This window comes from Geotrypetes seraphini, chromosome 6, assembly GCF_902459505.1.
Source record: "Geotrypetes seraphini chromosome 6, aGeoSer1.1, whole genome shotgun sequence".
Classification (NCBI taxonomy): Eukaryota; Metazoa; Chordata; class Amphibia; order Gymnophiona; family Dermophiidae; genus Geotrypetes; species Geotrypetes seraphini.
The window spans coordinates 30,271,783-30,287,167 of NC_047089.1; positions in this window are offsets into that span (position 1 = coordinate 30,271,783).

Sequence of the window (15,385 nt, forward strand, 5' to 3'; positions counted from 1 at the left end):
AAAATGCTTTTTTTACCTTTTAGTTTTGTAATCGCCTACTTCCCCTATGTGTCCCCTTCCTGAGCATATATCACAAAGGGTATGTGAGGGGTTTTGTTTTATTATTGAGTCTGCAGAAGATAAGGGCAGTATTGTGCATGTGTAACATACACAGCATCTGTGGCCATTTAAAAAAAAAAAAAAAAAAAAGGTTAGACCAGTTGCTAACCAGTTTTTGGATCGCTAAAAGCAATCGCTTTATTTTAGTACATTGGGAAGCTATGTTAGCGCATCAATCGCTCCACTAGTTTATATGGCATTTCAATGAAAATGAGCTTATTTGCATGGTCGGATCGGGAAATGGGCGATCGTGCAGAAAATCATGCGGTGAGCCGTATTCGGCATCAGGTCAGCAAAAGCGATCATCGCTAAATCCGTTAAAGCGGGTTTAGCGGAGATCGCTGTCTTTACTGCATCGGGGCCAGAGTGAGCATGTACAGGCCCCAAGGCCCAAAGCTGCTATTTTTTTTGTTTCAGCCTCAGGGCGCTGGCAGCAGAGACAAGGATAAGATGAGGTAAGATGTTGGATGATGGACTAGAAGGGGAGGTCATGATTAGGGTTACCATATGGCTCCAGAAAAAGGAGGGCGGATTCAGACATCTGGGTTTTACTTCCATTGAAAACAATGGAAGTAAAACCCGGATGTTTCAATCCATCCACCTTTTTCTGGATCCATATGGTAACCCTAGTCTGTCATGATAGATGCTGTAATAATAAATAAGAATTAGCTAAGCGATCCCTATCCCTGAAGGGAATATATGAAAAACTAACAATGTATAAGAAACTAACTAAACAGCTGGTCACTTAAATAAATTATCAATATGAATAAATTAATAAGAAATAATAACACAAGTCACTAAAGGACATTGGTATGAGCAGTGGCGTACCTAGGGTATGTGGCACCCGGGGCCCATCATTTTTTGACACCCCCCCCCCAATGTAAAAAAATATTTTTTTGTAATGACCATGAAACGAAATAAATGGTCAGAATAGAAACAGGCAGTGAAAATTTTCTTATATTCCAAACATAACATAACATAAATTATGTCTGAATTGTCATGACATCAGAAGTACATATAGAGTAGTTGCAGGTGATGCTTGGGACAGTTCTGATTGTGTTAGTTCGGTTTTATGTGTTTTTTGAATAGAAGGGTTTTTATTTCTTTTTTGATGGTTTTGTAGTCTGTGGTCGAGGTCAATAGGTTGTAGAGTTGGGGGTCGAGTGTTGCAGCTCGAATGGCTAGGAGGTTGTCGAACAGTTTTTTTCTTTTGACGTTTTTGGTTGGAGGGTGTGTGAATGGTGCGTGAGTTCTCCTATGTCTGGTTGAGGTGGATTGAATTATTTAGCTGAAGAAATTAGTTACCCCCTCATCCCATACACATTAATTCTCTTCCATTTTTGTTCCCATTATAAAAAACACTGATAAGTTCCCAGAAAAAAAATACATTAAAATAAGAAGTGAAAACAAAGGCCCCTACAGATGAGAACATAACATAAGAATAGCCTAACTGGGTCAGACCAATGGTCCATCATGCCCAGTAGCCCATTCTCATGGTAGCCAATCCAGGACACTAATACCTGGTCAAAACCCAAAGAGTAGCAACATTCCATGCTACCGATCCAGGGCAAGCAGACACTTCCCCCATGTCTTAATAACAGATTATGGACTTTTCCTCCAGGAATTTGTCCAAATCTTTCTTAAAACCAGCTACACTATCTGCTTTTACCATAACTTCTGGCCACTTCATTTTTAAGTTTAGATCTTTCCTTTCAAACAGAGACCTTGATAGATGTCAAATACAGCACAAGGTAACTTCACATGGACTTAGCTGTGCAGGAAATGTGAATCTCCTCATACACCCACCATATAGTGCAAAAATGTGCAAAGGTCTGTTTTTTTCTTTCGATCACTACATAGCCTAATGCCACACAAGCAGCGCTGTTACAAACATATTCTGTAGGTCAATGCTAAGGATAACAAAGTTTCCTTCCTTGGACCAGAAGGAGATACTGATAAACCACTGGAAGAGATCCCAAAACAACACCCAAAGACCCACTCAGTGTGTGAACCAGTTGAGTGGAGTGGACTAACTGGGGGGTGGAAATGGGCCCGGAGTTTGCTCAGCAGAATTTCCCAGACCACCTCTTCCTCTCAACACATTGACACGCTGCCACCACCACCACTAGGAATACCTCACTGGGTAGGCCAGCTATGCTATAAACTTTATAAAACACATTATTATATTTTCTTATAAAGCACATATTTTAACTGAACTCTCTGACATCCTCAGCCTTTCCATTCACAAAAATAGAAGGAAGAAAAGTTCCCATTTCCTGCTGTCTCATGTCCCCGGCCTATACAATATTTTTTTTCTGCAGACCCTTCAAAAGTCTGACCAAATCCTCGTTTCACTTGCATTATAAAGTACTGAGGATGCCATCTCTCCCCAATCCCAGGTCCTAAAGTCTAAGACAGTAGCGCAAACTAATGCTGCCAGATTCAGGAAAAAAAATTTTGATTCGATTCAGCCTATTGAATTGGTTTTTCAATTCGATTTTCCTGCCCAGTTGGGTGATTTTTTTCAAAACTCCTGGGGTTTTATAGCTTTTTCACCCCCTTTGGCTTCTCCTAATCACACTTGCGCTGTGGTGTAAATAAAATAAAGAAACAAAAAGGACTTTTCCTCTCTCTGTTAAATCCTAGCTCACGTTTGCAGTCCAACACCAGCTCTGGCAGGATACACATTTCAAATCTGACATATTATAATCACAAAACAGAAAATAAAATTAATTTTTCTACCTTTTGTTGTCTGGTTATATTTCAAATCTTGTTGGTCCAAGGCTCTGGTTTTCTTCTGATAACTTGGGGTCTCCTTCTTTCTTCTTTCTGCATGCTAACCATCCATCTGCCAACTCTGTCCTCCCTTTCCATTTCCCTTCCCTCCCCAGGAAGTCTGGTATCTTTCCTTTTTTTCATCTCCCTCCACAGATCCACCTTTTCTTAACTACCCTTTCATCCGGCATCTCTCCCTCCTTCCCCACCACCCGAGTCCACAATCTCTCCCTTTCTTTTCCCAATTACCCTCCTATCCAGTATCTCTATCCCTCCTCCACACCATCCCTTGTGTCCAATTTCTCTCCCTTTCTGTTCCTTCCCTCCCTAAATCCCATGGTCCATCATCTCTCTCCCTCTCCTCTATTTTCAGACCCATTATTTCTTCCTCCCCCCCAAAGTTTGGCATATGCACGTCTCTTTGAACACCCCCTTCCCTCCGTGTACTTCTAAACCAGGGTCCCCCCAAAGGCCTGCACCCCCCTTGAAGGCCTGTCCCACCTCCTTGAAGGCCTGTCCCCCCCTTGTAGGCCTGTCCCCCCCTTGAAGGCCTGTCCCCCCCTTGAAGGTCTGCACCCCCCGAAGGCCTGCACCCCCCCCCGAAGGCCTGTCCTCCCCCCCTTGTAGGCCTGCCTTCCTGTCCCCCCCTTGAAGGCCTGTCCCCCCCCCTTGAAGGTCTGCACCCCCCCCCTGAAGGCCTGCACCCCCCTGAAGGCCTGTCCCCCCTTGAAGGTCTGCACCCCCTTGAAGGTCTGCACCCCCCCGAAGGTCTGCACCCCCCTTGAAGGCCTGTCCCACCCCCTTGTAGGCCTGTCCCCCCCTTGAAGGCCTGCACCCCCCTTGAAGGCCTGCACCCCTCCCGAAGGCCTGCACCCCCCCCGAAGGCCTGTTCCCCCCTTGAAGGCCTGTCCCCCCCCCTTGTAGACCTGTCCCCCCCTTGAAGGCCTGCCTGCCCCCCCTTGAAGGCCTGTCCCTCCCCCTTGAAGGTCTGCACCCCCCCCCAAAGGCCTGTCCCCCCCCCCTTGAAGGCCTGCCTGTCCCCCCCCTTGAAGGCCTGTCCCCCCTTGAAGGCCTTCCTGCCTGTCTGTCACCCCCCTCCTCCTTGAAAGCCTGCCTGCCTGCCCGCCCGCCCCACCCCGAAGGACCGCTCGCCCCCTGGCCTCCCCGCACCACTATGAAGCAGCACTACCTATGCTCCCGGCCTTGCCGTTCAGTCCCCCCACCACCACCCCCGAAGGACCGCTTGCCCCACTGACCTTCCTGCACCACCTATGAAGCAGCCGCAGCAGGATCCCGACGTCAGCGATCTCTGCGCTGCTTAGGCGCTGCTTCCTGCGCCGCGTTCCCGCCCCTCCTCTGACGTCAGAGGAGGGGCGGGACCGCGGCGCAGGAAGCAGCGCCCAAGCAGCTCAGGTATCGCTGAAGTCGCGATCCTGCTGCGGGCTGCTTCACAGGTGGTGCAGGAAGGTCAGTGGGGCGAGCAGTCCTTCGGGGGTGGTGGGGGGGGAATGAACGGCAAGGTCGGGAACACCCCCTCATGGCTGGCACCCGGGGCGGACCGCCCCTCCCCCCCCCTTAGTACGCCACTGGGTATGAGCCTTAAATAGGAAGCATACGACACATAGGCTCAGGCTATTTCTCATAGGTGACTAGCACCAGAACCTCAGTCCAAATGATAATCGCCTCATACATCATTAAGTCCTTTTAAAGTGACCAGAAGTGCTAAAGTGAAGAAGTGCTGAGGTGGGGGAAAAAAACTTGAAATTCAGGGAAAGGATCTTAATTAACTAGTTAAAAATAAAAAAAACTCCCAAAAAACATCACAATGTGAAGAAAATGTGCTTGAAAGTGCTGAGTGCAAAAAAACATCAAAAAACATCAAAAATGCTAAGACTGTAGACACTCCTATTAGATAAAAAAAGTATATAAATAACATCAAAAGTTCATAAAAGCTCAAAGTTCATAACATACTATAAAATTCATAACGTTGTGTAGCAAACATAGCATCAAACAATCAAAAGCACCACAGAGTCCTAGCACCATTTGGGGGGGGGGGGAGGGAGGGGATGTGGAAGGGGTGATTGTGAATCATATTGGACTTGGGGAAGTTGAGATTCAGATTGTTCAACCCTTTGGTTCAAAGACTTTCTTTTAAGTAAATCATTTGGCTCATAACTTTAATTCTGTCCTGGACTGATTTATTGTGTACTAATCAAAATATAAGCTTGACCCACCCAAAAACCTATTATATTTTACAAAAGTCACCCATGATCTAGTACTTATACAGGTGAAATAAGGTTATGCAATATTTCTATGCGTTGATCTTTTCTCTGTATTTTATTCTCCCCAAAATAATTTCCCATGTGCTTTGCTGTGCCATTTTCTAAAAAGATTTCTACATTTTTCTCCTTCCTGAACTTTGGATCCAATGCCCTTTGTCATTTCCTACAAGTTCAAAAAAGCAGATGTGCTAATCTTCCTTCTATAACTTCTACTTGCGTGTGATTGTCTTTCAATCCATTCAATATTCTGATGCTATTTTGCTGGGTATTCTGTGGCAGGGGACTCTTTTATAATCACACTGTATTTTTTAACCATGAAGGGGTGCTGAAAAGTTCTCAGCTCAACTAAGAAGAGAATGACGTGGATATAGTTCAATCAGTGATCTGAAACAATTGGGCTGCACCCCCTTGTACTACCCATTCCATTTTCAGATCTCTTATATCTATCCCGATGTCATATGTTTCATTTCTTGTCCTTGTTCTGTGCCATTTGTTGAATATTCTACCAATTTCAGCAGCCCTTTGGCTCAGTTTCAGTCAAAACTCTATTACAAGGGGCCGCTGAAAAGTTCTCAGTCCAACCAAGAAGAGAATGATGTGGAGTCATGAAACTTACAAGTTAGTCCACATTTTTCTTGATACTTTTTGTTTCAATGAGGCAAATGCATCTAGTGAATGGGCACCAGTATAGGGAAACCGAGCCATTGTGACATCATGGATGAGGGTGGCTCGTAGACATTGGTGGAATAAAGCATTATGACATCACAATAGGAGGGGCTGCTGAAAAGTTCTCAGCCCAAGCAAGAAGAGAAAGATGTGGAGCCATAAAACTTACAAGTTATTCCATGCTTTTCTTCACACTTTTCATTTCATTTGATATCACTGAAACGAAAAGTGTCACAAAAAGTGTGGAATAACTTATAAGTTTTATGGCTCCACATCTTTCTCTTCTTGGGCTGAGAACTTTTCAGCGGCCCCTCGTACATGTTCTACACTTTCATTTATTTCTTTCTAATACCTTCTTTCTGATTTTATTATTTTTATTTTTTTTTCAAAAATGTTTTTCTGTAGTTCCCTTTTTATGATTTGAATGAAACTGAATATTGTAGGTAACACTTATGGCCCAATCTTAAATATTCTCATCTTTAAGCGGTGGGACCATGCGGCTTCAATATCAAACCCAATTTCAGAAAATAAAAATGATTATTGAACGGTAATATTGTGTGTTATACAGTGAGATGGTTATTTGTGCATGGTTTCTTAAAGTTCAACTTATTGAACAGATAATATAAAACTCTGCTGAGTCTGTCTTGATAGCAGATTCAGGTACACAAGCGGCATCCATCCATCATGACCATCAATGATTCCTGCACTGTTGAACATCATTGATCTTATTTAGGAGATTCATAGTATCTCATAAATGCCTTGCAGTGCTGAAACACATGGTGGTGAAACATAATCAATAAATTTTGACAAAAGCTTCACTAAGACAGTCAATTCAGACCGCAATCCATCTGAATGGTGGATGAGCCCAATGCTAAAGGAATCACAGGCTTTCTTAGATATTTAAAATGTGTGCATTTTTTTTTTTTTAATGGATACAGAGTTTTGGAAAATAAAATTCTATCTCAATGTATTTACTTTCATTTTAAGAATAGCAATTTCTAAAGGTATTTCAGCAGAAAAAAAATGACAAATGCAAAGTGATGCACATTGGAAAGAATAATCTGAATCACAGTTGCTGGATGCTAGGGTTAACCTTGGGGATTAGCGCCCAAGAAAAGGATCTGGGTATCATTGTAGACAATACGATGAAACCTTCCACCCAATGTGCGGTGGCGGCCAAAAAAGCAAACAGGATGCTAGGAATTATTAAGAAAGGGATGGTTTCCACATCCAGATATTTCCTGATGTCTCGAGAGAGACTCAGAAGAGAAGAAGGGAATTCTTAATGTTAAAATCAGGAGTGACTAATATAGGGGGTTTATTTTTTCTTAGGTACCCTTGTAAATGTGTCATAAGATACCGTTCTTTGAAATATGTATTTGTAGAACCAGCTCACTTGACTGCTTTCCTTTCTGCGAAACATCTTGAATTTGTAGAACCATCAGTACCATTGTGATAATAATTAGCTCACTTCCCAGTAGCAGTTTAAGCGATCTTTCTTGTTAAAATGTTTTTTTCTTTAATTTAATTTCTACTCTTATTATTAACCTTGGATCCTAATTTGAGGACTAGTGTGTGATTAAGTTATGATGAATATCTTCTTTTATTTATTATTTTGAATTACTTTCAGGTTGGAGAGTAAATAATACTATGTTTTCTTGATCTCACTTTCTGTACAAGATTATGCTTGATAATAAATGTTTAAATTTTATAAATAAATAAAAAAAAAAAAAGAAAAAAAGAAAAAAAAAAAGAAAGGGATGGTTGACAAGACTAAGAATGTTATAATGCCCCTGTATTGCTCCATGGTGTAACCTTATCTGGAGTATTGCGATCAATTCTGGTCTCCTTATCTCAAGAAAGATATAGTGGCACTAGAAAAGGTTAAAAAAAAAAGCAACCAAGATGATAAAGGGGATGGAACTCCTCTCGTATGAGGAAAGACTAAAACGGTTAGGGCTCTTCAGCTTGGAAAAGAGACGGCTGAAGGGAGATATGATTGAAGTCTACAAAATCCTGAGTGGAGTAGAACGGGTAAAAATGGATCAATTTTTCACTCCGTCAAAAATGACAAAGACTAGGGGGACACTCGATGAAGTTACAGGAAAATACTTTTAAAACTAATTGGAGGAAATTTTTTTTCACTCAAATAATAGTAAAGCTCTGGAACGCATTGCCAGAGGTTATGATAAGAACGGATAGCATAGCTGGTTTTAAGAAAGGTTTGGACAAATTCATGGAGGAAAAGTCCATAGTCTGTTATTGACAAAGACATGGGGGAAGGCACTGCTTGCCCTGGATCGGTAGCATGGAATGTTGCGACACCTTGGGTTTTGGCCAAGTACTAGTGATCTGGATTGGCCACCGTGTGAACGGGCTACTGGGCTTGATGGACCATTGGTCTGACCCAGTAAGGCTATTCTTATGTTGAAGTCAACCACCTATCTGAAAGTTGTCCATACTGGACATACATAAAAGGATGTATCTTGTTCATTATCTTGTCCACTTTTACCTACATTATAATGGGGGTATTTCTAAGGCTAGATTAGGTCAGAAGATAAGTACTGTACAAACATGCCCCCCTTTAATGAAACTATAATAGGGTTTTTTTTATCACCAGTCGCAGCGGTAAAAGCTTCGATGCTCATAGGAATTCCATGAGCGTTGGAGCTTATACCACTGCGGGCTACGATAAAAACCCTAATGTGGCTTGATAAAAGGGGGATAATTTATATGGATTTGATCGGAAAAAGTATCCATAGAAAATATCAGGGGGCGATTTTTATGCTGTAGGCTTTGGATAGTTCATAATCACCTCCATGATGTTTAAATAACCAGGCAAGCCTGAAAATGGGTCAAAATAGTAAGTTGTGGTAATGCCTGTTATTTGCTGATAATGCATTTGTTTGTATGGAGCAAAATGTTAGAAAGAATGTCAAATATAGAAATAAAGAGACAGTCAAATAGAAAGGTGTCTCCTTATTTCATTTGTTATGTTTTATTTTTATATATTACCTTTAAAAGTGGACTAATTTCATCTTTGATGCCAGAGAAGGATTTTAAACGTGCCGTGGATCGCCAAGAAGAACTAACCAAATCAATTCTGAAAGAGATCAAACCAGCTATGTCACTCGAAGCTCAAATGATGAAGTCACGACTGTCGGTTTTTCAAGCGATCATCGTGCTTGCGGTCTGGCAGTTACTTTTCTTCATTTACCCCACCCCCTTCGTACAAAACCGCATAGCATAGGCCGGCGCGCTGAATGCTCTGCGCTGCTCCTGACGCTCATAGGAACTCTATAAGCGTCGGGAGCAGCATAGAGCACTCAGCGTGCCGGCCTGCGCTAAAAAATGCTTCTGCGGTTTTGTAAAAGGGAGGGGGGTTAGCTCTCTGCTGTTTTCAAACAATATGCACCAAGATGGCGCCCGGGGCAATCTGCCCTCCCCCGCCACCCCTTACCACACCACTGTTTACAAGAGTCTTTCAAAGCATTTCTTCAGACACATTTCCAGTATACAGTCACTTTAGTCCAGGGGTCTCAAAGTCCCTCCTTGAGGGCCGCAATCCAGTTGGGTTTTCAGGATTTCCGCAATGAATATGCATGAGATCTATGTGCATGCACTGCTTTCAATGCATATTCATTGGGGAAATCCTGAAAACCCGACTGGATTACGGCCCTCAAGGAGGGACTTTGAGATCCCTGCTTTAGTCAGTCCCTCTCCGTGTTCTCAATCTCTTCACTACATATTAATAAGACCCCTGCATGAACCTGACTAGCTCTGCCCTAACTTTTTCCCGGCCCTGCCCTAGCACTGCCCGTGTCAAGGCGTGTTGCAATTATCAGTCATCTTTTATTTGTAGAGAATCCTTGTGAAATCGGTTCTGTATATTGCTGACAATTTATGATACTGCACAATGAATAATGGTTCGCAATTCCACTGTGAGAAGCAGCAGCATTGTAAAGAAAGAAAAAAAAAAAAAAGAGCTTAAAGTGGACTAAATGTAATTTTATGATTGTAGCAGAAATATAGACATCATATTAAGTATGAATTTCTGTTTAACAAGTAAACCAACTCTAAATAAGACATAAATAGCCTGGAGATGTAAATATGGCGTGAGTTATGTGTTTACTGTATAACCAGTGTATTATTTACATAGCTGATTAAGGTAATATACTAGGCAAGTTAAATGACAGCTGGCCATTTAACAGATGCCTTCTGGAGACAATGCTAAAGGCGATTTGCTAGTTTGCCTACTGCTGATTAATTTACTTTAATCTTGATATACCGTAGTTAGGATGATTTTATGAGTAAATTACTGTACATCATCTACACATAAAGGATTGGAGGGTCACATCTGGATTATTTTTTTTTTTCCTTCAAAAAAATCTTCTAGTTATATGTTGACTTTGCTTCAGACCAGCCATGCTTTGCTCTTATAGAAAAAGAAATGCATTTTTTGTGTTGGGGTTTGTGGCTTTGTTGTTTTCTAGGGGAAGGTTGGTGCAGGGTAACCTACATTGCAATACAGCAGTGATTTCGAAACTGGATTGCTCAGATGGTGTCATCAGGAGTGTTTAGGCTTCCTGGACCATGGGATGATTTTCCAAGGGCTGGTGAGCAGAGATGGCATGCACCTATCAAAAAAGGGAAGACGTGTCTTCAGCAGCAGACGGGCTATACTGAAAGGTCCCCGGTAAGTATATAATCATCAGGTAAGTGGATCATTAAGTACTTCTTTACACACAGGGGGAAAAGGGGCAATGTTTGGAAAGCAATATCAACGAATGCTCAAAGTATGGGAAACAAGGCTGTGATGGAAGAGGCTGATTTAGATTTTGTGGCTATTACGGAGACGTGGTTCACGGAGAACCATGACTAGGATATAGTTAGACCGGGTTATAATCTGTTCAGGAAAGATAGGGTTGGAGGGAGAGTGGCATTACATGTTAAAAGCCACACAATTGCCGGATCTATAGAGTAAGGAAGAGGTACTGTGAATCAATCTGAAAAGAGGGAATGGAAAATGTATCTAAACTTCCCCCTCCGTATTCATGGGGGTTAGGGGCAGAGCAGGCCCGCGAATATTTAAAAACCGCGAATAATATTCAGACCGGTTATGCCCCTAACCCCCACTTCCCCCAGCTATTTTAAGACCTGAAAGCCCCCCCTTAAGCCTTACCTAGTGGTCTAGTGGGTTTTAAGGCAGGAGCAATCTTCCCACGCTCCTTCCCAGTGCAGATCGCTCACAGGAAATGGCTGCCTTGAGCTCCCGTAGTCTCTCGAGCCATTTCCTGTGAGCGATCTGCACGGGGAAAGAGCGTGGGAAGATTGTTCCTGCCTTAAAACCCACTAGACCACTAGGTAAGGCTTAAGGGGTGGGGGGGGGGGGCTTACAGGGCTTAAAATAGCCTGAAAAATGAAAATGCTTTTTTAGTTTTAAAACCGTGAATAAGCGTATCCGTAGATATGGAATTTGCGAATACAGAGGGGGATGTGTACATTAGTGTGATATATAGGCCTCCTTCACAGACAGATCCAGTGATCACCATATGGTGTGGTTTAATATTGACTAAGTCAGAAATAAGTAAGGGTGAGAATGATCGTTCAAAGAAAACTTTTAAGAGCTGAGAGATCAAAATAACATATGTAGCACAAAGAAGAAAGACTTCTCAGAGTGAAGGTCATAATTGAAGGTTTGAGTGAAGTTCAAAGGGATTGAGGGGTACAGATAAGAGTAGAGGTAGATTATAGGAATGGGATTAGAGGTAAGTTATAAAATTAATCAGGGATCACTGTTCAGGCACTAGGCCTGATGGGCCGCCGCGGGAGCGGACCGCTGAGCAAGATGGACCTCTGGTCTGACTCAGCGGGGGCAACTTCTTATGTTCTTATAAAGTACACTTTAGCATACACTCAGATATGTGTAATCCAACCAAGAGCCATAGCTCCTATAGCCGAACCCACCGTCCCATCACTGTGTATGACTGTTAAGTGAAGAAATAAGGTAATCTTCTGAACTATATAACTAAATTTTTCAGTGGCAATAGAGTATTGAGTATTGAAGTATTAGAAATTTCGGCATCACGCCACAAAGTTGTTTCTTCAATCTATGAATTATCCTTTTGTCTACATCACCCTGCTTTTCTTTGGCATTTGAACTTACCACCTCTCTTTCGTGGGTTCCTTGAAAAAGACCACGAAATATGGCCCATGTCGGGACCTATTAACATACATTTAAGCTAAGTAGGATTTTTTATCCTCTATTGCCATTGAAAAATTTAGTTATATAGTTCAGAAGATTACCTTATTTCTTCACTTAACAGTCATACACAGTGATGGGACGGTGGGTTCGGCTATAGGAGCTATGGCTCTTGGTTGGATTACACATATCTGAGTGTATGCTAAAGTGTACTTTATAGTATTTGAACTTCACTCAAACCTTCAATTGTGACCTTCACTATGAGAAGTCTTTCTTCTTTGTGGTTTAATATTGAGACATGTGTAGAGAGGGCTCATTCAAAAGCAAAGGTTCTAAACTTTAAAAGAACTAATTTTGTTCAGATGGGATTACATCAAGGAGTTATCTGGATGGGAACTTCTGGAAGCAGTGGGTAAAACTGAAAGGAGCTAGTGGAAGGACAATAAACCATTTTGTAAGGAAAGTATGTAAAAGTGTGACGAAAAGAAGGCTGCTCTTATTCTCAAAAGCAGTAGCTGAGAAGGTAAGGATAAAGAGGTCAGCTTTTATAAACTACCAAATATTGCAAAAAGAGGAAGACAGGCAAAAATATCTGGAAAACTTAAGAGAGGCTGGTCGAGTAGTCAGGAAAGCAAAGATGCAAATGGAAGAGAAAAAAAAAAGCCGACATGGTAAAATGGGGGAGCAAGACATTTATTAGATATGTTAGTGATAGGAAGAAATGCATAAGTGGCATTATGAGACTTAGGGGCCCTTTTACTAAGGCGTGCTAACCGTTTTAGGGCACGCTAAACGCTAATGCGTCCATAGACTATAATGGACTGGAGGAAGGGGCCAGAGGACTGGAGGGAAGTAGGCAGAGGAGTCCGAGGTCCTAGGCTGGTAGGGACTGGCGAGTGACTGACGGAGGGACCAGCGGGGCCGGTGACAACCAGCAGAGAGACTGGTGATGATACTGGGAGCAGCTAGAAGACCCAGAAGGAAGCAGCCCGAAGAACCAGAGAGCACTGGCCAAAGATGACTGGTGAGTGGCCGGCAGAGGGACCGGTGGTAATGGTACCAGAAGCAGCCTGAAGACCCGGAAGTTAGTGAAGAACCAGAGAGCACTGGCCAAAGGTGACTGGCGAGTGACCAGTAGAGGAACTGGTGGGGACCAACAGATAGACCAGTAATGGTACCAGAAGCTGCCAATGGTACCAGAAGCTGCCTTAAACCCCAGAAATCCAGGGAGGGTGTGGAGAACCCAGTGGTGACCAGGGAAAAGCTTAGAGGAGCCTGGTCAGGTTTTAGAAGTGTATGAGTGAGAATGAAGAACAGAAGTGCCTGATGGATTGACGGGTGATGACCACTTGGCCCAATCACAATGTAATAATTCCAAATGAATGTGTGGTAAATGATTTTTCTGTGTGGCAACTGCAGGGGACATTGTAGTCACTCCCCCAATAATTAGCCCACCCCTTGTGGGACTTATCATTCATTGATTTTTGCTGTTAAAGTGTGATATGGGTTTTAGTAATTTGTTCATATGTGATATATAAAATAGATTATGCAGCTCCCATACTGCAATCATAAATCCGAGGCAATTCTATATATTATATGTTATATACTATTTTAATCTTTCAAGTTTTTAATTCCTTTGGGTTGGGGGTTGGTAATGTTTAGCATTGATAGCACATGAGCGACACGTGGTTCATGGTGGGTATTTTAAAGAAAGAACATTTTTTTGATATTTTTAAATTTAAAATAAAATCTATTTTATACATTGGATTTGTATCTGCTTTTGCTTGTCTGCTCTGTTGCAGATCTGTGAGGCCTCTCTGTGGACTTTTGTTGAAAGCGTTTGCTCCAGGAGTGCAAAAGAGATTTAGGTGTAGACACATCACCTTTAATAATTCATATGTCCTTTGCATCAGCGAACAGTTCTCTAAGCTGTCCAGAAAAGAGGAGCTAATGCTTGGCAGATTAAATAAAATGCGCTGTTAAAATATTGATGTTTCAAAGTTATTTCACTGCAAAAAGTACTGAACATAATGCATATTAAACCAATACAAATATAAAGAACAAACACTACATAAAGCTTTGAAATCTTCCATCACTACTCAATCTACCGTGTTTCCCCGATGATAAGGCAGGGCCATCAAATAAGACATCCCCCCCTTTTTAGAAAAAAATGTAAAATAAGGCACCCCCCCCCCGCAAATAAGCCACCCACCGATACCTGCGCTTACCCAAATCGGGTGGTATGGTGGGTGACTCCGTGTGGTCCCTCCGTCTACCGTATTTGCCTCCATGGCTGCGTGCCGCGCCTCGTCATGAAGTGAAGAGGAGGAAGTGACAGGACTGCAGCGCGCGCACGTGACTCCGCGCAAGGAAACACAGGCAGCTTCCCTCATCCCTCCCTAACGGAGACTGCAGGAGTTTGTTCACGGCCAGAACATCCAATACAGGTAATAAAATTCTGTTTTTTTTCAACAATAACTGTGTACTGTAGTCTTCTTCATGGGTAAATAAGGCATCCCCCCGAAAATAAGCCCTAGAGCATATTTTGGCCTTCCAAAAAAAATAAGACAGTGTCTTACCATCGGGGAAACAGGGTATATATTGTATTTTACATAAGGCAATATGGACACCTTATAAACTGAGTAAAATAAGACCCAATGAATCAAATAAGTGTTGGTCTTGGAGTAAGGAGATGGGTACTTTGGTTCATTTACGCTTCCAATGTGATTTACTAGAGTTCTATTGGCAAAGAGTTTGGGATTTCATATGTTCACTGATCAATGTTAAAGAGCCGTTGACCATAAAAAATCATTTTGTTGGGCCGACTCTGCATGACTACGTCAATTACAGATGAACAGGCCAAACTTGTACGAATCTTACTCAACTTGGCTCACTGGAAGGACTTTTCAAGAGTTGAATACATGGAATGGTAGAATTTAGTAAGTCTAAGGCCCTCTTTTACTAAGGTTAGCACGCGCTAATCGATTTAGCATGCACTAAACGCTAACGCGTGCATGTTAGTCTATGGACGTGTTAGCGTTTAGTGCGCGCTAATCGGTTAGCGCGCCTTAGTAAAAGAGAGGGGGGGGGGGGAACTGTTAAGTTTGAAAGAATGGTTGCAGATTTCTTTTTAATAAATCCAGTCAGCAATTTATACCACTGGGCGGCCTGGTGACCCAAGAAGAAAAAATATAGAACCCTCTCATAAAATATAGGGCTCCTTTTACTAAGGTGCGCTAGCGTTTTTAGCACACGCAGGATATTGCCGCGTGCTACACTGCGCGCTATGCGGCTAGAACTAACGCCAGCTCAATGCTGGCGTTAAGGTCTAGCGCGCGCTATTCCGCGTGTCAATGCCCTA